At 33.8% G+C, this 22,870-nt stretch overlaps 1 non-coding gene across 1 annotated transcript; it reads right to left on the bottom strand.

Annotated features, from left to right (window-relative positions):
- Positions 1-6,356: 6,356 nt before the first annotated feature.
- Positions 6,357-6,463, bottom strand: LOC139887216 (small nucleolar RNA R71). The gene has a single exon (XR_011773055.1). It is a non-coding gene; the product is annotated as a small nucleolar RNA R71 (small nucleolar RNA).
- Positions 6,464-22,870: the final 16,407 nt, after the last annotated feature.

Below are 22,870 nucleotides of genomic sequence, written 5' to 3'. Positions count from 1 at the left end.
TGTAGGTATGGTGATGTGATGAATAGAAGATCCAATCCCAGCGGGATCATCAAAGTAAACAGAGGGTCAAAAAGAGCGTTCAATATTGTAAGGGAGAATAAAGTTCAAGAAAGAATAAACTATGATGAGTTAAGATCCCTTGGATTTAGTGAATTGATGGAGATCTTGGAGTATTTCATTGGTAAAGGTGAAAGTGCTATCAAAAATACACTTAAATCTAAACTCCAACAGCTCTTCAAGAAAGCAACAAGGTTTGGGAATGCACCAGTGGTGAATGTAGATGAAGTCCTCTCTCAAAAACCTAAAGGAAAGCAATCCACTGGTGAAGGACCAACCGAAAAAGGCCCCATCATTCTACCTCCTCATATCCCTGTGTTTGACCCTGCTGATGTACCTTATATGTTCCCTGAATCCTGGAGAATCAAACAAGAGGAGCTATCTGAAGAAGAACAAGAAAAAGATAAAGATAGATAGTCTCCTATGTGCTCAAATTGTAGCTTTTGTTTAATTCACTTTTCATTCTGCTGTTGTTGTAATTACTGTACATATTGTGTTGCAATGAAAGTGAAATGAGTTTATCTTCAAAATCATATCAAATTATAAGATATGGATAACTCAGCAAAAGATCCCAAAACAAACTTAAAAAGGGACAAATTTACTGCCTATTTTTTTTGGTCCCTCCGTGCTGATTTTAGTATTTTCTCTACATGTCATAGGTTTTGTCATCATCAAATAGGGGGAGATTGTTGAGTCCCCAAAATAATTAAGGATTTAATTATGACAAAACTGTAATTTATTTGCACTAAAGTGTTATGTGCAGTCAGTACAAGTTTGTTCATGTATAGACAGCAGATGTAGCTGTGTCGAGTGTTTAGTTTGCTGCTCAGTCTACCAGCACAAGGTAGACATTGTTCTTCAATCAGCACAGGATGTGTACTCAGCAAATCAAGAACATGAAGTGGCTCAGCAATGAAGAACTAGCACAGCTGGAATGCAGCTCACTACACAAGACAGCTATGCTCCATTATAAGCATGTCGTTTTCCTGAGTGGTCTAATCAATGGTACTATTCAACAGAAGTCAAAGACAAAGTTGAATAGAAAAGGACACGCGTCGGCGGCTGACAAGTGACCTTACAAGACCACGTGGGAATGTAGAAGGTTAACGCATGTGCAAACATGGGTTATACTTTTTCATCACCTAGGGAACACAACATTCTATTTGTTTAATCAAATAGTGGTGCCAAACCGAATTGGGGTGTTCCTGCAAATAGCTACCAAAGAGGAAAGAAGAGAGCATGCTCTCTGATATAGTTGTCTCCACAAGTACAGACATCCTATGTACCAGTGGACAATAGAACCATTACACGGTTAATAGGACTACTATAAATTGTTGTATCCACTATTGTTACAACTAGTGGTGTGGGTTTATTTTATAGAGTCAAAACGTGTAATAGCTGTTAGTTTACCTCTTAGCTATAATCTAGGTAATCTGTATCAACCAACTATCATTCCACCAAGGATAGTTGTGATTCTTTGTGATTCAATCAATAAAGAATAACTGTTGAAAATTACCTGTGACTCTATTTATTTGCATGATTGAATACTAATCGAGTTTATCTGTTTAGTTAATTGAAAAGAATTTATATTCACCCCCCCCCCCTCTACAATACTCCTGTTGTTAACAAGGGACCAACAATAACATATGATTACATCGCGAGGTATTTGACCTCTATATGATACATTTTACAAACATTGCATTCGTTTTAAAAGATAAACTTTCGTTTCATCGAAAGTTGACAGGCATGCATACCATTTCATAATATCTATCTATAAATGATCTAATCTTTCATTTACTTAATCATAATCTTTACTGAACTCAACGACTTGAATGCAACGTCTTTTGAAATATGCCATGAATGATTCCAAGTAATATCTTTAAAATAAGCTAATGCACAGCAGAAGATTTCTTTAATACCTGAGAATAAACATGCTTTCAAGTGTCAACCAGAAGGTTGGTGAGTTCATTAGTTTAACATAAATAATCATTTCCATCATTTTAATAGACCACAAGATTTTCATTTTCATTTCTCATAAAAATACGTCCCATGCATAGAGACAAAAATCATTCATATGAATTAAATACCTGGTAACCGACATTAACAAGATGCATATAAGAATATCCCCTATCATTCCGGAACATCCATCGGACATGATAAAACAACATCGAATTACTAAAGCATACCATTTTCCAGTATGGGGGAGTTAGTGCCCGTAGATCTACATTTAGGATTCTCGTCAATTAGGGTGTCTGTTCCCTAATTCTTAGGTTACCAAGCTAAAAGGGTAATATTCAATTCGATAATCCAACCATAGAATGTAGTTTCGATTACTTGTGTCTATTTTGTAAAACATTTATAAAAGCAGCGCATTTATTCTCAGTCTCAAAAATATATATTGCAAAAGCATTTAAAAAGGGAGTAATGAAACTCACCATACTGTATTTCATAGTAAAAATACATATAACATCATTGAACAAGTGTAAGGTTGACCTTGGATTCACGAACCTATATCCTTCATATATATATTAACACACATAATTGTAATAGAATAGATTTATATATATAAGTTTATTAGTTATATCATTTTTATATTAATAATTTATGTGTTTCAGGTATTCATTTTATATATTGTAAATTATTAAAAATAAAAAAAATATTAAATTTGTTATGTTATATGCATTAAATATATATTTTTATATATGTATATATCATTTGTTTGTTAAAATTATTAATTATAATAATACTAAAATAATATTGGTAATGATAAAAATATCATATTCATAAAATAAAAAAAATAAAAAAAATACTAAAGATAAAAATGATAAAAATAATAATAATTATAATAATAATACTAATGATAGTTTTAAAAAAAATGATAATTTTAATAGTCATGATAATAATAATACTTATACTCATAATGATAATAATGTCAATGGTAATAATAATACTTATTTTTAATAATAATAATAATAATGATGTGGTAATAATGATATCAATAATAAGAATAATAATAATATTAATGGAAGTAGTAATAATAATAATAATAATAATAATAATAATAATAATAATAATAATAATAATAATAATAATAATAATAATAATAATAATAATAATAATAATAATAATAATAATAATAATAATAATAATAATAATAATAATAAATAGAAATTCTACCTCAAAAAAGAAAATGGCTTAAAATAATGCTCCAGCCCGGGCTCGAACCCGCGACCTCCCGCTCCCCTAACTCCTGCCCAAACCACTGCTCTACTATTGTTTTTCTGATTTACACGCGAATGAAATTCTATATAACCCATTAATATGTAGATCGGCCCACATTTATTTCAGCCAACAACAAAGTGGATCTCGGCCCAACCTATAAATCTAAGCCCAATCATATTACACTCAAGTTATAGTCCATTAAGGAACTTGATCCACAAATTAGTCCAATAGCATCACAAAAGAAGGCTCGGTTATAGTTTATGCTTAAATGGGTTTTGGTTCGATTCATTAAACTGACAAGAAGATATTACGGTCAGTGATTTTTATCCCATCATCAAAATCATGATCATAACCTAATCATCTAAATCTTGCCATCGTAATCTAATCATCATTATCTTTATCCTTCGGTAAAAATCATATTTAGCATCATTATTGTTTTCAAATCACTTTCATCTAAATCGTGTTTCTGTGCTCATCGTCGTCATTATCCTTCTTTCTGTTTTTGTAACACTCCTCTTAAACACGTCATCCTTCTTTAATGACTTATATTTCGTTATAATCCACTAGTAAATTAAAAAGTTAATTGAGTTATTCCCCTTATAAAGGTTGTCGTCCATCAGTATAAAGTGGCAATCTTTATTTATATATATATATTTTTAAATATCGAATGGTAGTCCCAAAACGAAATAAATTATCTATTAAGTATCAAAGTGTTACAGTTGGATACGAAAAGAATATACCAGCTGTATGGTGGGGACTGATGTGAGTTTATGGTGGAGTGAATCATGAATAGTAAGCAAAAACAGATAGGTAGTGTAGCAGGTTTTCAAAAGATCATGAATAAAAAGAATAAAACAAACGGAGCCGTTTGTTTTGCAGGTGGGTTTTGGTTCTCGTTCGAGAAGTGTTCGAATAGCTTACAACATGAATAATAAGGTGGGTGTTCGTATAGGATAAGGCAGCAATTTTTGTTTGATAATCTGATCGAACCAAGAAGACTTAACAGTAGTATTTCAAGTGTTTTCGATGGGGTGTTTGATTGATTGATAAACAGGAAGGGTGAGTGAATTGAAGGTGATGGGTTTAGTGAAACTGGGAAGTGGTTTATGGTTATTAAATGGCAGTCCCAAGTGGGTTGTAGCAGTAAGCAATAAGATGGTTCTTAGGTTTGTTTTAATTTGAATCGTATGGTTGTCGATGGTGGTTCCACAGAAAGCAACAATCATGAAAACATAAGCACTTAAAAACTAATAATAACAAGAGGTTTGGTGATGATACCTTTGGTGTGTGAATCGATCCAGGAATAATAATAGTAACGACTAACTTTTATAGGTGTGTGATGATGAGTTTTGCAAAAGAAGAAGAGGGGTGATGATTAGTAGTGGAGACCTTGGTGTCTTTGATTGAAACAAAAACAGAAAACATGTAGTATTAAGGAGATGATGTGTTTCCGGGTGATGCAATGGTTGTCGATGATTGATCTTGGTGGAGGTGGCGGCTTTGGTGTTGTGAAGGTGGTGGTTCTTGACTAGTGATGGCGGCTTCAAGGTGGTTTACGGTGGACATGAAGATATGGGTGTTGAGCAAAATAGAATTTGAACACAATAATGATAACAGTTGTTGAGTGATTTCATCAATGATCGATTTGTTATTTAATAAGTGGGTGTAGATAGGTAGAATCAAACCAAGGAAGAAAGAACAAAAAAAAAATCAAACGGAATTTGTTTGTATACTGAATTGAATTCGATATATTAACACAATCAGGGATAGGAACAAAATGAAGAAGGAAAGAAAGAAAATAAAAAATAAAAATAAAAAGTGAAAATGATGGCCAATTGAATTTGGATCTATCTGTTTAAAATTTTCCTATCATATTGCAGAAGGAATAAGCATTGAAAATGAGATGTAACAACTCTATTCGAATCATCTGTGTTTGATTCGTAATTTTGATAACTAACTATAAATATATTAATAATATTAATAATACTAATTAATATTAATAATATTAATAATAAAGATTAATAGTAATTAAAAAATGATAATAATAATTTGTATTATTTTTGTAATAGTATTGATAACTATATCAAAAATAATGATTTTCAATGACAAGGGTTATAATAATTATACATTAATAATAATAATAAAAATCATAATAATAACAAAAATCATAATTATAATAAAGATAATAATAGTCATAGCAATAATAACATAACAAATTAAATGTATCATATTTCATATCTATATATTATTTTAATTTATATATACGTTTATTTAAATATATATACATCTTTTTACGATTAGTTGTTCGTGAATCGTCGGGATTAGTTAAAAGGTCAACTTAATATATGAACCTAACTTCAAAGTTTTCGAGACTCAACATTACAGACTTTACTTATCGTGTCGAAATCATATGAAGATTAAGTTTAAATTTGGTCGGAAATTTTCGGGTCGTCGCACCACATATGCGTTCTTCAGATTCTCCGATTCTTCAACCATTTGATGAACTCGAAAGAGAGTTATTTAGAGCGTTAAGTCAAGAGCAACAGTCTACAGTGGATTCATCAGCTTCTTCAAGTGATAATATAATTCATTTGGGTAGTAGTTCTGAGACTGTGGTGCCCAATACACCACCTGAAATCAACGAAGCGGAAGACACTTACATTTCATTTGATATTTTCGAGACTGAAGAGATGGCTGAAGAACCACCTCGTCCACAGACTATGGCACAAAAGTTGAAGGCCACCCGAGCTGGCCAAGGAAATTCGATTACTCAACCAAACATTACTCAGCCTTTCCAAATCACAGGTCCAATTCTGAGTTTGATAGCTACTGATTACCAATTTTATGGCAAGGATAGTGAGGATGCTAACGAGCATCTCCGTGTTTTCAATGATGTTTGCAACTTATTCAAGCTGAATCAGGTTAATGATACTTCGATCAAGACAAGGCTTTTTCCCTGGACTCTTATGAGCGAAGCTAAGAGGTGGTTAGATAATCAACCCGATGGTACATTTAACAATTGGGATGGGTTGGTAGATAAGTTTTTATCAAAGTTTTTCCCTGCGTCTCAAGATGCTAGACTTCAAGCTGAAATTTCACAGTTCAAACAAAAGAGTAGTGAGACATTATTTGATGCTTGGGACCGTTATTCTAATATGTTACACTCGTGTCCGCAACACGGGTTGAATGATTTACAAAAGGTCTAGATTTTCTATAAGGGTTGTGACATACCAACTCGCCAGAGTATTGATCAAGCAGCAGGAGGTACTTTAATGGATAAGACATAATAAGAAGTGCTAGAAATAATTGACAAGCAAGCTGCCTACACTCACGAATGGCATCAAGCTCATGAGTCATCAGTTCAGCTTTGGTTAAAAGAACTGAAACAACTGGTGCGTATGATGATTTTGGGTCTATAAATGCTAAGTTAGATAACTTTGGTAGGCATCTAGAGAAAATGGATAAGGATATTCACGGTATGAAGGTTGGTTGTGAATATTGTGGGGGATTACATTTAGGTAAAGATTGCGATGCGGGGTTGACTATGAACCAGAAAGAAGAGATCAATTTTATTAGTCAACAGAACAACAATCAGTTTCGGGGACGAGCTCAATTTAATAGAAATTTTAATAATCCATACAATCCTCAAGGTAATCAGGGTTCGAGGTTTCAACCCAGTTCTAGTGGAGGTTTTCAAAAGCAAGCTCCGGGGTATTTGCAAAAGCCCCAAGTTTAAGAGAAAGAGTTGAATCTTGAATCTATGTTAGAAAAGCTTATGGTGTCTCAAACTCAGCTTGTCGCTACTGTTACTCAAACAAATGAGAATAATGATCAAATGTTTTGCAATCAACAAGCCGCTATACAGAATTTGGAAAGGCAAATAGGTAGTCTTGCAGGAAATATGAATGACAAGAAACAGGGTGAGTTGCCTAGTGATGCAAAGATCAACTTGAGAGGTGAAAATTTGCATGTGATTATGTCTTCGTTGGGAGAGAAGTCGGGTGATGAGAAGAGTATGTTAAAATTAAAAGAGGTTGAAGATGTTCCACCAGTTGTTAAGAATGAGAAGCTGGTGGTTAAACCATATAGACCACCAATTCCCTTCCCGAGAAAGGGGGTTGAATACGAGGTGGTGGAGAGACATTATAACCTTAATAATGTTTGTATTGATAGTTCTTTTTCAGGTACTTCCAAGATGCAAAAAGAAATGCGAAAAGAGGCTAGGAAGGAAAAGAGAAGAGCAGAGCATGAAGCAAATATCAAGGCAAAGCAAGAACTTAAGGCTGCGCGGGCAGTTCCTATGAAAGTTGAACATCCTATATTTCCACCCAAATTGGGTGATCCGGGTGAATTTATAATTTCTTGCTTACTTAAAGACTCTGTTATGTATAATGGGTTGGCAGATTCAGGGGCGAGTTAAATGTTATGCCTCTAGCTTTGTATAAAAGATCAGGTTTGGCTGACTTAGCACCCACTACCATTAGCATAAGTTTATATGACCAAGTCAAGAAACACCTGGTGGGTATGGCGGAAGATGTGCATATCCAGATTGGTGATATGAATTTCTTGGCTGATTTTGTGGTTATGGATGTGGAGGAGGACACCAATATCCCTCTAATTTTTGGGAGACCTTTTCTTTTTACCGCCCGTATGTTAGTTGATGACGAAGCGAGTAAGCTTACGTTGAGAGTGTAGTGACCCGAACTTTTCCATGTTTATATATATTAAAGGAAATTGATATTTATATGATTAAGTGTTTCCAACATGTTAAGTAATCAAACTTGTTAAGACTTGATTAATTGAAATAGGTTTTATATAGACAATTGACCACCCAAGTTGACCGGTGATTCACGAACGTTAAAACTTGTAAAAACTATATGATGTCATATACATGGATATATATATATATATATATATATATATATATATATATATATATATATATATATATATATATATATATATATATATATATATATATATATATATATATATATATATATATATATATATATATATATATATATATATATATATATATATATATATATGTATATATATGTATATGTATATATATATATATAGTTAACATGATATTATGATAAGTAAACATATCATTAAGTATATTAACAATGAACTACATATGTAAAAACAACACTACTAACTTAATGATTTCGAAACGAGACATATATGTAACGATTATCGTTGTAACGACATTTAATTGTATATATATCATATTAAGATATATTAATATATCATAATATCATGATAATTTAATAATTTAACATCTCATTTGATATAATAAACAATGGGTTAACAACACTTAACAGGATCGTTAACCTCAAGGCTTCAAAACAACATTTACATGTAATGACTAACGATGACTTAACGACTCAGTTAAAATGTATATACATGTAGTGTTTTAATATGTATTTATACACTTTTGAAAGACTTCAAGACATTTATCAAAATACTTCTACTTAACAAAAATTCTTACAATTACATCCTCGTTCAGTTTCATCAACAATGCTACTCGTATGCACCCGTATTCGTACACGTACAATACACAGCTTTTAGATGTATGTACTATTGGTATATACACTCCAATGATCAGCTCTTAGCAGCCCATGTGAGTCACCTAACACATGTGGGAACCATCATTTGGCAACTAGCATGAAATATCTCATAAAATTACAAAAATATTAGTAATCATTCATGACTTATTTACATGTAAACAAAATTACACATCCTTTATATCTAATCCATATACCAACGACCAAAAACACCTACAAACACCTTAATTCATCAATTTTCTTCATCAAATTGATCTCTCTCAAGTTCTATCTTCAAGTTCTAAGTGTTCTTCATAAATTCTATAAGTTCTAGTTTCATAAAATCAAGAATACTTCCAAGTTTACTAGCTTACTTCCAATCTTGTAAAGTGATCATCCAACCTCAAGAAATCTTTCTTATTTACAGTAAGATATCTTTCTAATAAAATGTAATACTCATATTCAAACTTTGATTCAATTGCTATAACTCTAACAATCTTATTTCGAGTGGAAATCTTACTTGAACTTGTTTTCGTGTCATGATTCTGCTTCAAGAACTTTCAAGCCATCCAAGGATCCTTTGAAGCTAGATATATTTTTCTCATTTCCAGTGGGTTTATCACAAAACCTGAGGAATTAATGATGTTCAAAACATCATTCGATTCATATATATATAACAACCTTATGCGAAGTTTTAAACTTGTAATCACTAGAACATAGTTTAGTTAATTCTAAACTTGTTCGCAAACAAAAGTTAATCCTTCTAACATGACTTTTAAAATCAACTAAACACATGTTCTATATCTATATGATATGCCAACTTAATGATTTAAAACATGAAAACAAGAAAAACACCGTAAAACTGGATATACGACGTCGTAGTAACACCTCGGGCTATTTTGGGTTAGTTAATTAAAAACTATGATAAACTTTTATTTAAAAGTTGTTATTCTGAGAAAATGATTTTTCTTATGAACATGAAACTATATCTAAAAATCATGATTAAACTCAAAATGGAAGTATGTTTTCCAAAATGGTCATCTAGACGTCGTTCTTTCGACTGAAATGGCTACCTTTATAAAAACGACTTGTAACCTGTATTTCCGGCTATAAACTTATACTTTTTCTGTATATATTCATAAAATTAAGATCAATATGAAACCATAGCAATTGGATTCACTCAAAACGGATTTAAAATGAAGAAGTTATGGGTAAAACAAGATTGGATATTTTTACTTGTTGTAGCTACGTGAAAATTGGTAACAAAATCTATACAAATCAAATCCTAGCTAACTTATATTGTATTATACATGTATTCTAATATATTATGTAATCTTGGGATAACGTATGCAAATGTTTTCACATATCATATTGACCCATCTATATATATTATTTGGAACAACCATAGACACTCTATATGCAGTAATGTTGGAGTTAGCTATACAGGGTTGAGGTTGATTCCAAAAATATATATACTTTGAGTTGTGATCTAGCCTGAGACGTGTATACACTGGGTCCTGGATTGGGTCAAGATAATATATATCAATTTATTTATGTACATCTAACTATGGACAACTAGTTGTAGGTTACTAACGAGGACAGCTGACTGAAAATATTTAAAACATTAAAACGTATTAAAAAATGTTGTAAATATATTTTGAACATACTTTGATATATATGTACATATTTGTTATAGGTTCGTGAATTGACCAGTGGCCAAGTCTTACTTCCCGACGAAGTAAAAATCTGTGAAAGTGAGTTATAGTCCCACTTTTAAAATCTAATATTTTGGGATGAGAATACATGCAGCTTTATAAATATTTTACAAAATAGACACAAGTACGCAAAACTACATTCTATGGTAGGATTATTAAACCGAATATCGCCCTTCAAGTCTGGTAGCCTAAGAATTAGGGAAATGGCCCCTAATTGACGCGAATCCTAAAGATAGATCTATTGGGCTTAACAACCTCCATTCAGGTTATGGATGGTTTAGTACTTCGAGATTATTATACAGACGAGAGTTTCTGTTTTGGGGATATTCTATGCATTAAGTTAACGTCGGTTACCAGGTGTTCAATATATGAATGATTTTTATCTCTATGCAGTTTGTGAAATGCCTGATAAGAGATGTGTTATAAAAATGAAATCTTGTGGTCTATTATTATGATTTAATAATATGAAGGTTAAACCTATAACTCACCAAAAATTTTGTTGACGTTTTAAGCATGTTTATTCTCAAGTGATTATTAAGAGCTTCCGCTGTTGCATACTAAAATAAGGACAAGATTTGGAGTCCATGCTTGTATAATATTGTTTAAAAATTGCATTCGAAGACTTATGTTGATGTGTAATATTATTGTAAACCATTATGTAATGGTCGTGTGAAAAACGCTATATTTTAGATTATCATTATTTGATAATCGTCGTAATATTTTAAAGGTTATGGTTTGTTTTAACATCGAATGCAGTCTTTGAAAAACATCTCATATAGAGGTCAAAACCTCGCGACGAAATCAATTAATATGGAATGTTTATAATCAATATGAACGGGATATTTCAGTTGGTATCCGAGCGTTGGTCTTAGAGAACAAGAAATTTATATTAGTGTGTCTTATCGAGTTTGTTAGGATACATTAATGAGTCTAGACTTCGACTGTTTTTTTCTTTAAAAACGATTGCTTAACACTTTTGTTGGAAATTATATATTATTAACATGTAAATATTATGTGATATATTAACCTCTTAATGTGTTTGATATTGTGTGATAGATGTCTACCACTAATACAAATCCCATCGACTCACCTAATAATAATGAAGAGTCGAATATAATTTGGGAAGATTCACAAATTCCCGAAGAGGAACCGGAAGAAGAGGAACCGGAAGAATAGGAATCAGAAGAGGAGGAACCGGAAGAAGAAGAAGAGGTTCCGGAAAAAGAAATATTGATACCTATAGTAAATCGATTAAATAAAAGAAAATCCTCAACCAACGGACCAAAGTTAATAATGCTCAATGGTGTTTCCGCCGAGGAAGCAAAATATTGGGAAGATTATCAATTTTCCGATGAATCGGATCCCGATGAGGATTCCGATGATGTTATAGAAATTACCTCGACCAAATTTAATAAAGCAAAAGAAAATAATAAGGGAAAAGGTTTAAAAATAGAGAAACCCGATTCCAACCCCGATGAACTTTATATGTATCGGCAACATCCGTATTTCCTAAAATGTAACAATGACCCGGGAACCTCTAAACCACCAGGTTTTTCTAAACCATTGTGGAAAATGACAGCTCGTATTAGGGGAGCATCATATATCCCTAGGAAATTAGCAAACCGAACCAAGTCCGAAGAAGAAGAAACGAGTGAGTCGGATTAAAGAGTTGTAATCATGTTGTGTAATATATGTAATATAGTGTGCTTGTACTTTTATGTTCTATGTAAAAATTACTTGTATTGTTTGTTAATTATCTTTTACGAATCTAATCCTTGTCTATTTTACAGTATAAAAACAAAATGAACGTTAAGGGTAGACAACCGAATATTTTAGAAGACCTACCAGAGGATATGATTGAGGAAATCTTGTCTAGAGTCGGTCAGAATTCATAAGCACATTTAGTTATGGCGAAATTAACTTGTCAAACATTTGAAAGACTTTCCAGAAATGCCTTAGTTTATAAAAGGCTTTCCTTTGATAGGTGGGGTATATCACATTGGGGAGACCGTAAGTTACGCCGTGTTTTCTTTAAAGCGTTAAATGCGGGGAACCCAAATGCAATTTTACGCTACGGGTTAAGAACCTATTTTGACTCAACATATCCCAACATAGGATTTCGTGAGTTAGAAAGAGCTTCTAACATGCAACATAAAGAAGCATGTTATGCTTACGGGTTAATAATGTTCGCTTCTCATCAAATTGAGAAAAAGAACATTGGGTTGCAACTTTTAAATAAAACATTCCCACAAGTGATGGACTCGGTAGTTGAGATGAGAAACAAGGTTTTTAGATTATTACGGGGCTGTTGGACATTACGAAACCCTCGTCCTTTTGACGACATTACAACATGCTATCTTTTCAACGGTCACAACTGTTATGTTCCACAAGACCAAGGATGGGAAGTAGTCATACTAAAACCAGAATGCATGACTTGTTTCTAGACGTATGAATTACGTGTCTTTATTGCCTTTGTTGAACGACTTGCATATTAACTAGAATTGTCTTCGCAACTGTTTTGTATCAGAGTTTTTATGTGCTATATTTCATGCTATATGTAAAATAGCGGTATTGTAAGTTTGCAAAATATTGTATAAAAGTTTGAATGTGAAATATTTTTATAATCAGTTTTCATATAGAATTGTAGTAGTTGAATTGTATGTTAGCTACTAAGTATGAACTTAACGGGTAGGTATTACCCGAATTAAAACTTATAAAACGCTAATATGAAGAAAAAGCTTTTATAAATGAGTTCATATTATGCTACGGAATACTATTGACTACTCTTAATATTCTATATGATTAACTTAACTCTTTTGACTATTTTTGAAGGAAATGGCACCGACTACTCGTCAGAACTTGAACATGAGTGAGGAAGACTTCCGTGCTTTCGTTGCAGCAAATATAGCCGCAGTACAAGCTGCAATGCAAAACAACAATAACTCAGGGTCTAGCAGTGGAGTTAACTCCACAGGAAACCGTGTAGGATGCTCCTACAAGGCTTTCACTGCCTGTAAACCTCTTGAATTCAATGCAACTGAAGGACCAGTCGGACTGAAATGATGGACCGAAAAGGTCGAATCTGTGTTTGCTATAAGCAAATGTGCTGAGGAAGATAAGGTAAAGTACGCCACGCATACCTTCACAGGTACTGCGTTAACATGGTGGAATACCTATCTCGAACAAGTGGGACAAGATGCTGCTTACGCACTACCGTGGTCAGCATTCAAACACTTAATGAACGACCAGTACTGTCCCAGAAACGAGGTCAATAAGCTCAAGGTAGAGCTTAGAGGGTTACGAACACAAGGGTTTGATATTACCACGTACGAACGACGATTCACAGAGTTGTGCCTATTGTGTCCGGGAGCGTTCGAAGATGAAGAAGAGAAAATCAACGCATTTGTAAAAGGGTTACCGGAAAGGATCCAAGAGGATATAAGTTCACACGAGCCCGCATCCTTACAAAAGGCAAGTCAAATGGCTCATAAACTTATAAATCAAATTGAGGAAAGGATTAAAGAACAGGCAGCCGAAGAAGCCAATACGAAACAAGTCAAGAGGAAATGGGAAGAAACCAGTGACAAGGGTCACAATTTCAATAATCAACCCAACAATCATAACTACAATCGCACCAATTTTTGCAACAACAAACGCAACAACAACAACAACCACCCCAGCAACAACTACAACAACCGTTTCAACAACAATAACAACCGCAATAACAACAATCCCAACAATAACAACAAGAGGCAGAAATTCTGCCAGAGATGTGAAGGATACCATCCAACTGGGCTCTATACAGCAGTGTGTACTAAGTGTAATAGAAAGGGCCATGGTGCGCAAAGTGCAAAATCTACGGATCAATGGCTAAGGGAACAAATAATGTCGGAACAAGTTATGCAGACATTACCTATTTTGGATGTTGGAAGAAGGGCCATTACAAAAATATGTGTCCAAATCATGGGGATAATAATGGGCAAGACCGAGGAAGAGTCTTCAACATTAATGCGATTGAAGCGCAGGAAGACCCGGAGCTTGTTACGGGTACATTTCTTATTGACAATACATCTGCTTATGTTTTATTTGATTCGGGTGTGGATAGAAGCTATATGAGTAAGGATTTTTGTGCTAAATTAAGTTGTCCATTGACGCCTTTGGATAATAAGTTTATACTAGAATTAACAAACGGTAAATTAATTGCAGCAGATAATATATGTCGGAATTGAGAAATTAAACTGGTTAGCAAAACATTTAAGATTGATTTGATACCAGTAGAGTTAGGGAGTTTTGATGTGATAATCGGCATGGACTGGTTGAAAGAGGTGAAAGCAGAGATCGTATGTTACAAAAATGCAATTCGCATTGTACGAGAAGAAGGCAAACCCTTAATGGTGTACGGAGAAAAGAGCAACGCGAAGCTAAATCTTATTATTAATTTGAAGGCGCAAAAGTTAATAAGAAAGGGTTGCTATACTGTTCTAGCACACGTCGAGAAAGTACAAACTGAAGAAAAGAGCATCAATGATTTTTCCGTCGTAAAAGAATTTTCCGATGTATTTCTGAAAGAATTACCGGGATTACCTCCATACTGATCCGTTGAATTTCAAATAGATCTTGTACCGGGAGCTACACCAATAACTCGTGCTCCATACAGACTCGCACCCAGCGAAATGAAGGAACTTCAAAGCCAATTACAAGAACTTCTAGAGCGTGGTTTCATACGACCAAGTACATCACCATGGGGAGCTCCTGTTTTGTTTGTCAAAAAGAAGGATGGTACATTCAGGTTGTGTATCGACTATCGAGAGTTGAACAAACTTACCATCAAGAACTGTTACCCACTACCGAGAATCGACGACTGATTTGATTAATTACAAGGCTCGTCAGTTTATTTGAAGATTGATTTTCGTTCTGGGTATCATCAAATGCGGGTGAAGGAGGACGATATTCCGAAGACTGCTTTCAGAACGCGTTACGGTCATTACGAGTTTATGGTTATGCCGTTTGGATTGACTAAGGCACCAGCTGTGTTCATAGACCTCATGAACCATGTGTGTGGGCCATATCTCGACAAGTTTGTCATTGTTTTCATTGATGACATACTTATCTACTCAAAGAATTATCAAGAGCACGAAGAACATTTGAGAAAAGTGCTAGAGTTGTTGAGAAAAGAAAAATTGTAAGCTAAGTTTTCAAAGTATGCATTTTGGTTGGAAGAAGTTCAATTCCTCGGTCACATAGTGAACAAAGAAGGTATTCAGGTGGATCTGGCAAAGATTGAGACCGTTGAAAAGTGGGAAACCCCTAAAACTCCGAAGTATATACTCCAATTTTTAGGACTGTCTGGTTACTACAGAAGATTCATCCAAGATTTTTCCAGAATAGCAAACCCTTGACTGCATTAACGCATAAAGGGAAGAAATTTGAATGGAAGGATGAACAAGAAAAAGCGTTTCGATTGTTGAAGAAAAAGTTAACTACGACACCTATATTGTCATTGCCTGAAGGGAATGATGATTTTGTGATATATTGTGATGCCTCAAAGCAAGGCCTCGGTTGTGTATTAATGCAACGAACGAAGGTAATTGCTTATGCGTCTAGACAATTGAAGATTCACGAACAAAATTATACGACACACAATTTGGAATTAGGCGCTGTTGTTTTTGCATTAAAGACTTGGAGGCACTACTTATATGGGGTCAAAAGTATTATATATACCGACCACAAAAGTCTTCAACATATATTTAATCAGAAACAACTGAACATGAGGCAGCGCAGGTGGATTGAATTGTTGAATGATTACGACTTTGAGATTCGTTACCACCCGGGAAAGGCGAATGTGGTAGCCGACGCTTTGAGTAGAAAGGACAGAGAACCCATTCGAGTAAAAGCTATGAATATAATGATTCACAATAACCTTACTACTCAAATAAAGGAGGCGCAACAAGGAGTTTTAAAAGAGGGAAATTTAAAGGATGAAATACCCAAAGGATCGGAGAAGCATCTAAATATTCGGGAAGACGGAACCCGGTATAGGACTGAAAGAATTTGGGTACCAAAATTTGGAGATATGAGAGAAATGGTACTTAGAGAAGCTCATAAAACCAGATACTCAATACATCCTGGAACGGGGAAGATGTACAAAGATCTCAAGAAACATTTTTGGCAGCCAGGTATGAAAGCCGATGATGCTAAATACATAGGGGAATGATTTACGTGTTCTAAGGTCAAAGCTGAGCATCATAAACCATCAGGTCTACTTCAACAACCCGAAATCCCGGAATGAAAATGGGAAAACGTTACCATGGATTTCATCACTAAATTGCCAAGGACTGCAAGTGGTTTTGATACTATTTGGGTAATAGTTGATCGTCTCACCAAATCAGCACACTTCCTGCCAATAAGAGAAGATGACAAGATGGAGAAGTTAGCACGACTGTATTTGAAGGAAGTCGTATCCAGACATGGAATACCAATCTCTATTATCTCTGATAGGGATGGCAGATTTGTTTCAAGGTTTTGGCAGACATTACAACAAGCATTGGGAACTCGTCTAGACATGAGTACTGCCTATCATCCACAAACCGATGGGCAGAGCGAAAGGACGATACAGACTTTTGAAGACATGCTACGAGCATGTGTTATTGATTTTGGAAACGGTTGGGATCGATATCTACCATTAGCAGAATTTTTCTACAACAACAGTTACCACTCGAGTATCGAAATGGCACCGTTCGAAGCACTTTATGGTAGAAAGTGCAGATCTCCAATTTGTTAGAATGAATTGAGGGATAGACAGATTACGGGTCCGGAGATAATCCAAGAAACTACAGAGAAAATCATCCAAATTCAACAACGGTTGAAAACCGCTCAGAGTCGACAAAAGAGCTACACGGACCTTAAAAGGAAAGATATAGAATTTGAAATTGAGGAGATGGTCATGCTTAAGGTTTTGCCTTGGAAAGGCGTTGTTCGATTTGGTAAACGGGGGAAACTAAATCCAAGATACATTGGACCATTCAAGATTTTAGATCATGTCGGACCAGTAGCCTACCGACTTAAATTACCTCAACAACTCGCCAATGTACATAATACCTTTCACGTCTCGAATTTGAAGAAGTGCTTAGCTAAAGAAGATCTCACTCTTCCTTTAGACAAAATTAAAATCAATGAAAAACTACAATTCATTGAAGAACCCGTCGAAATAATGGATCGTGAGGTTAAAAGGCTCAAGCAAAACAAGATACCAATTGTTAAGGTTCGATGGAATGCTCGTAGAGGACCCAAGTTCACCTGGGAACGAGAAGATCAGATGAAGAAGAAATATCCGCATTTGTTTCCAGAAGATACGTCAACACCTCCAACTGCTTAAAATTTCGGGACGAAATTTATTTAACGGGTAGGTACTGTAGTGACCCGAACTTTTCCATGTTTATATATATTAAATGAAATTGATATTTATATGATTAAGTGTTTCCAACATGTTAAGCAATCAAACTTGTTAAGATTTGATTAATTGAAATAGGTTTTATATAGACAATTGACCACCCAAGTTGACCGGTGATTCACGAACGTTAAAACTTGTAAAAACTATATGATGTCATATATATGGATATATATATATATAGTTAACATGGTATTATGATAATTAAACATATCATTAAGTATATTAACAATGAACTACATATGTAAAAACAAGACTACTAACTTAATGATTTCGAAACGAGACATATATGTAACGATTATCGTTGTAACGACATTTAATTGTATATATATCATATTAAAATATATTAATATATAATAATATCATGATAATGTAATAATTTAACATCTCATTTGATATAATAAACAATGGGTTAACAACACTTAACAGGATCGTTAACCTAAAGGCTTCAAAACAACATTTACATGTAACGACTAACGATGACTTAACGACTCAGTTAAAATGTATATACATGTAGTGTTTTAATATGTATTTATACACTTTTGAAAGACTTCAAGACACTTATCAAAATACTTCTACTTAACAAAAATTCTTACAATTACATCCTCGTTCAGTTTCATCAACAATGCTACTCGTATGCACCCGTATTCGTACTCGTACAATACACAGCTTTTAGATGTATGTACTATTGGTATATACACTCCAATGATGAGCTCTTAGCAGCCCATGTGAGTCACCTAACACATGTGGGAACCATCATTTGGCAACTAGCATGAAATATCTCATAAAATTACAAAAATATTAGTAATCATTCATGACTTATTTACATGTAAACAAAATTACACATCCTTTATATCTAATCCATATACCAATGACCAAAAACACCTACAAACACTTCCATTCATCAATTTTCTTCATCAAATTGATCTCTCTAAAGTTCTATCTTCAAGTTCTAAGTGTTCTTCATAAATTCTATAAGTTCTAGTTTCATAAAATCAACAATACTTCCAAGTTTGCTAGCTTACTTCCAATCTTGTAAAGTGATCATCCAACCTCAAGAAATCTTTCTTATTTACAGTAAGATATCTTTCTAATAAAAGGTAATACTCATATTCAAACTTTGATTCAATTTCTATAACTCTAACAATCTTATTTCGAGTGGAAATCTTACTTGAACTTGTTTTCGTGTCATGATTCTGCTTCAAGAACTTTCAAGCCATCCAAGGATCCTTTAAAGCTAGATATATTTTTCTCATTTCCAGTAGGTTTATCCACAAAACCTGAGGTAGTAATGATGTTCATAACATCATTCGATTCATTTATATAAAACTACCTTATTCGAAGGTTTAAACTTGTAATCACTAGAACATAGTTTAGTTAATTCTAAACTTGTTTGCAAACAAAAGTTAATCATTCTAACTTGACTTTTAAAATCAACTAAACACATGTTCTATATCTATATGATATGCTAACTTAATGATTTAAAACCTGAAAACAAGAAAAACACCGTAAAACTGGATATACGCCGTCGTAGTAACACCGCGGGCTGTTTTGGGTTAGTTAATTAAAAACTATGATAAACTTTGATTTAAAAGTTGTTCTTCTGGGAAAATGATTTTTCTTATGAACATGAAACTATATCTAAAAATCATGATTAAACTCAAAATGGAAGTATGTTTTCCAAAATGGTCATCTAGACGTCGTTCTTTCAACTGAAATGACTACCTTTACAAAAACGACTTGTAACCTGTATTTAAGACTATAAACTTATACTTTTTCTGTATAGATTCATAAACTTAATATCAATTTAAAACCATAGCAATTGGATTCACTCAAAACGAATTTAAAACGAAGAAGTTATGGGTAAAACAAGATTGGATATTTTTACTTGTTGTAGCTACGTGAAAATTGGTAACAAATCTATACAAATCATATCCTAGCTAACTTATATTATATTATACATGTATTCTAATATATTATGTAATCTTGGGATACCATAGACACGTATGCAAATGTTTTGACATATCATATCGACCCATTTATATATATTATTTGGAACAACCATAGACACTCTATATGCAGTAATGTTGGAGTTAGCTATACAGGATTGAGGTTGATTCAATAATATATATACTTTAAGTTGTGATCTAGCCTAAGACGTGTATACACTGGGTCGTGGATTGGGTCAAGATAATATATATCAATTTATTTCTGTACATCTAACTATGGACAACTAGTTGTAGGTTACTAACGAGGACAGCTGACTGAAAATATTTACAACATTAAAACGTATTAAAAATGTTGTAAATATATTTTGAACAAACTTTAATATATATGTACATATTTGTTATAGGTTCGTGAATCGACCAGTGGCCAAGTCTTACTTCCCGACGAAGTAAAAATCTGTGAAAGTGAGTTATAGTCCCACTTTTAAAATCTAATATTTTGGGATGAGAATACATGCAGCTTTATAAATGTTTTACAAAATAGACACAAGTACGCAAAACTACATTCTATGGTTGGATTATTAAACCGAATATCGCCCTTCAAGTCTGGTAGCCTAATAATTAGGGAAATGGCCCCTAATTGACGCGAATCCTAAAGATAGATCTATTGGGCTTAACAACCTCCATTCAGGTTATGGATGGTTTAGTACTTTGAGATTATTATACAGACGAGAGGTTCTGTTTTGGGGATATTCTATGCATTAAGTTTACGTCGGTTACCAGGTGTTCAACATATGAATGATTTTTATCTCTATGCAGTTTGCGAAATGCCTGATAAGAGATGTGTTATAAAAATGAAATCTTGTGGTCTATTATTATGATTTAATAATATGAAGGTTAAACCTATAACTCACCAACAATTTTGTTGACGTTTTAAGCATGTTTATTCTCAGGTGATTATTAAGAGCTTCCGCTGTTGCATACTAAAATAAGGACAAGATTTGGAGTCCATGCTTGTATAATATTGTTTAAAAACTGCATTCGAAGACTTATGTTGATGTGTAATATTATTGTAAACCATTATGTAATGGTCGTGTGAAAAACGCTATATTTTAGATTATCATTATCTGATAATCGTCATAATATTTTAAAGGTTATGGTTTGTTTTAAAATCGAATGCAGTCTTTGAAAAACGTCTCATATAGAGGTCAAAACCTCGCGACGAAATCAATTAATATGGAACGTTTATAATCAATATGAACGGGACATTTCAGAGAGAAGGTGACAAATCGGTCACCTTCATGAGAAAGAAACGTAGAAACCTACCCACTAAGGTTATGGGGTATTTAGGAACGGTTGTAACTGTTAAAACTAATTGTGATCCTTTAGATACCCCGGTTGAAAAAGATAAGGGTAAAACACCTAAATGTGGGGTGGTTGAACCTCAACCAATTGATAACCCACACTACATTGAACCTTTAGTTGAGAAGTTGGTAGATGAACTTATTGTTGACCGTAATATGAGAAAATTGTACAAAAGAGTTCATGAGGCTAGAAGTAAGGGGAACTATAAATTGTGTAACCGGCTTGTATCAAATTTATCGCCTATCGAAAAGGCGAAACTTTTTGAATTTGTGCAGGTTACTAAAGAAGCCGACGAATGGCTCATGTTAAAGGCAGATGTGGATGTTATTGGAGTAGGTTCCAAAAAATTGTCGGATGATGGAACCTACGATCCTGGAGCTGGCTAATTACGGGATTTTGATTTGTTGTAGAGTTTGTAAACGATGTTTTGAAAACCTTTTAAAAATCCTAAAAAGTTGAAAAACCCTTAAAACACACAAAAATATTTTCTTTTCTTTTTGTTTTGGTTTGTTTCATGTGCAGGTACATTTGGACATTGGTTTGTTGCATGGTAGTGAAGAGAAAAGATTATGCCTTATTGTTCCGTATTTTAATGTCCGGGCACTTCAAAGACACCTGCACGTGATCATGTAAAGTTTTGTATATTTCATTTCATATTATTTTCTAGAATTATAACTCATCTTATACTAATGTCCTCTCAAATTCATACTCATTTTTTGTTTTAACGTAATGAGGACATCACTTAACTCAATTGTGGGGTGGATGTATGAATTCTTGTGGTTATTTAACTTGGTTTAGGTTATTTTGAACTTTAAAGAGAGTGAAACATCACGTTTTAGGTCATTTTTGGGGAATTTTAAAATTTTTATGGTTTAACTCGTGATTTCAAAGAAGCCAAAATTGTTCTACATGTTCATTTTCTTGGACATGAAATCCTACTAGTTCGGGGAACTCAATAGTAGGTCACCTGTACCAAAACGGGTGTAAACCGTGAGAGAGCGGTGATTGCATAGCGTGATTGTGACCGAATCACGTGTCAGATCAAAAACTTTTGGTTACTTGGTATAGCAGACTTCCGAAACTATACCATTTTATTATTACATCATCTAATGGTGTGATATTGTGGGAAGAGGAGCCTTGAGCTTCACCAGTGTTGTCCTTTTTAGGAACAATAGCTATGTGCTTGTGTTTGCTTAGACAACACAACCCATAGCCAAAAGCTATGGCATCCAAAGGTTTTTGAAATTTATCGGAAGGGTAGTATCTACTTCCTACCTTTCTTAAAACAAGCAGAAAAGCTTGTCATGTGGGAAGTAGGCAACTTGGAAGTCTTGAACTTCCAAACAAGTTCATTACCATTGACCGTGAAATCCTACGAATTCTTTAAGAATTCAATCGTAGGTCACCTGCACTAAGACGGGTGTCAACTGTATGAACGGTGATTGGATCGTATGGTCAAAACCGGGCCATGCGCTAGATCGAAACATTTTTAATAGGGCGATCCTCATTATTTCTCCTAACAAGGACAATGTTGCGTCCGACCCTATAATTTTACCATACAGGATG

The sequence above is a fragment of the Rutidosis leptorrhynchoides genome, chromosome 1 (genome assembly GCF_046630445.1).
Source record: "Rutidosis leptorrhynchoides isolate AG116_Rl617_1_P2 chromosome 1, CSIRO_AGI_Rlap_v1, whole genome shotgun sequence".
NCBI classification, from domain to species: Eukaryota; Viridiplantae; Streptophyta; class Magnoliopsida; order Asterales; family Asteraceae; genus Rutidosis; species Rutidosis leptorrhynchoides.
Note: the sequence above shows the minus strand (reverse complement) of the source record. Positions and strands in the feature narration are given on the sequence as shown.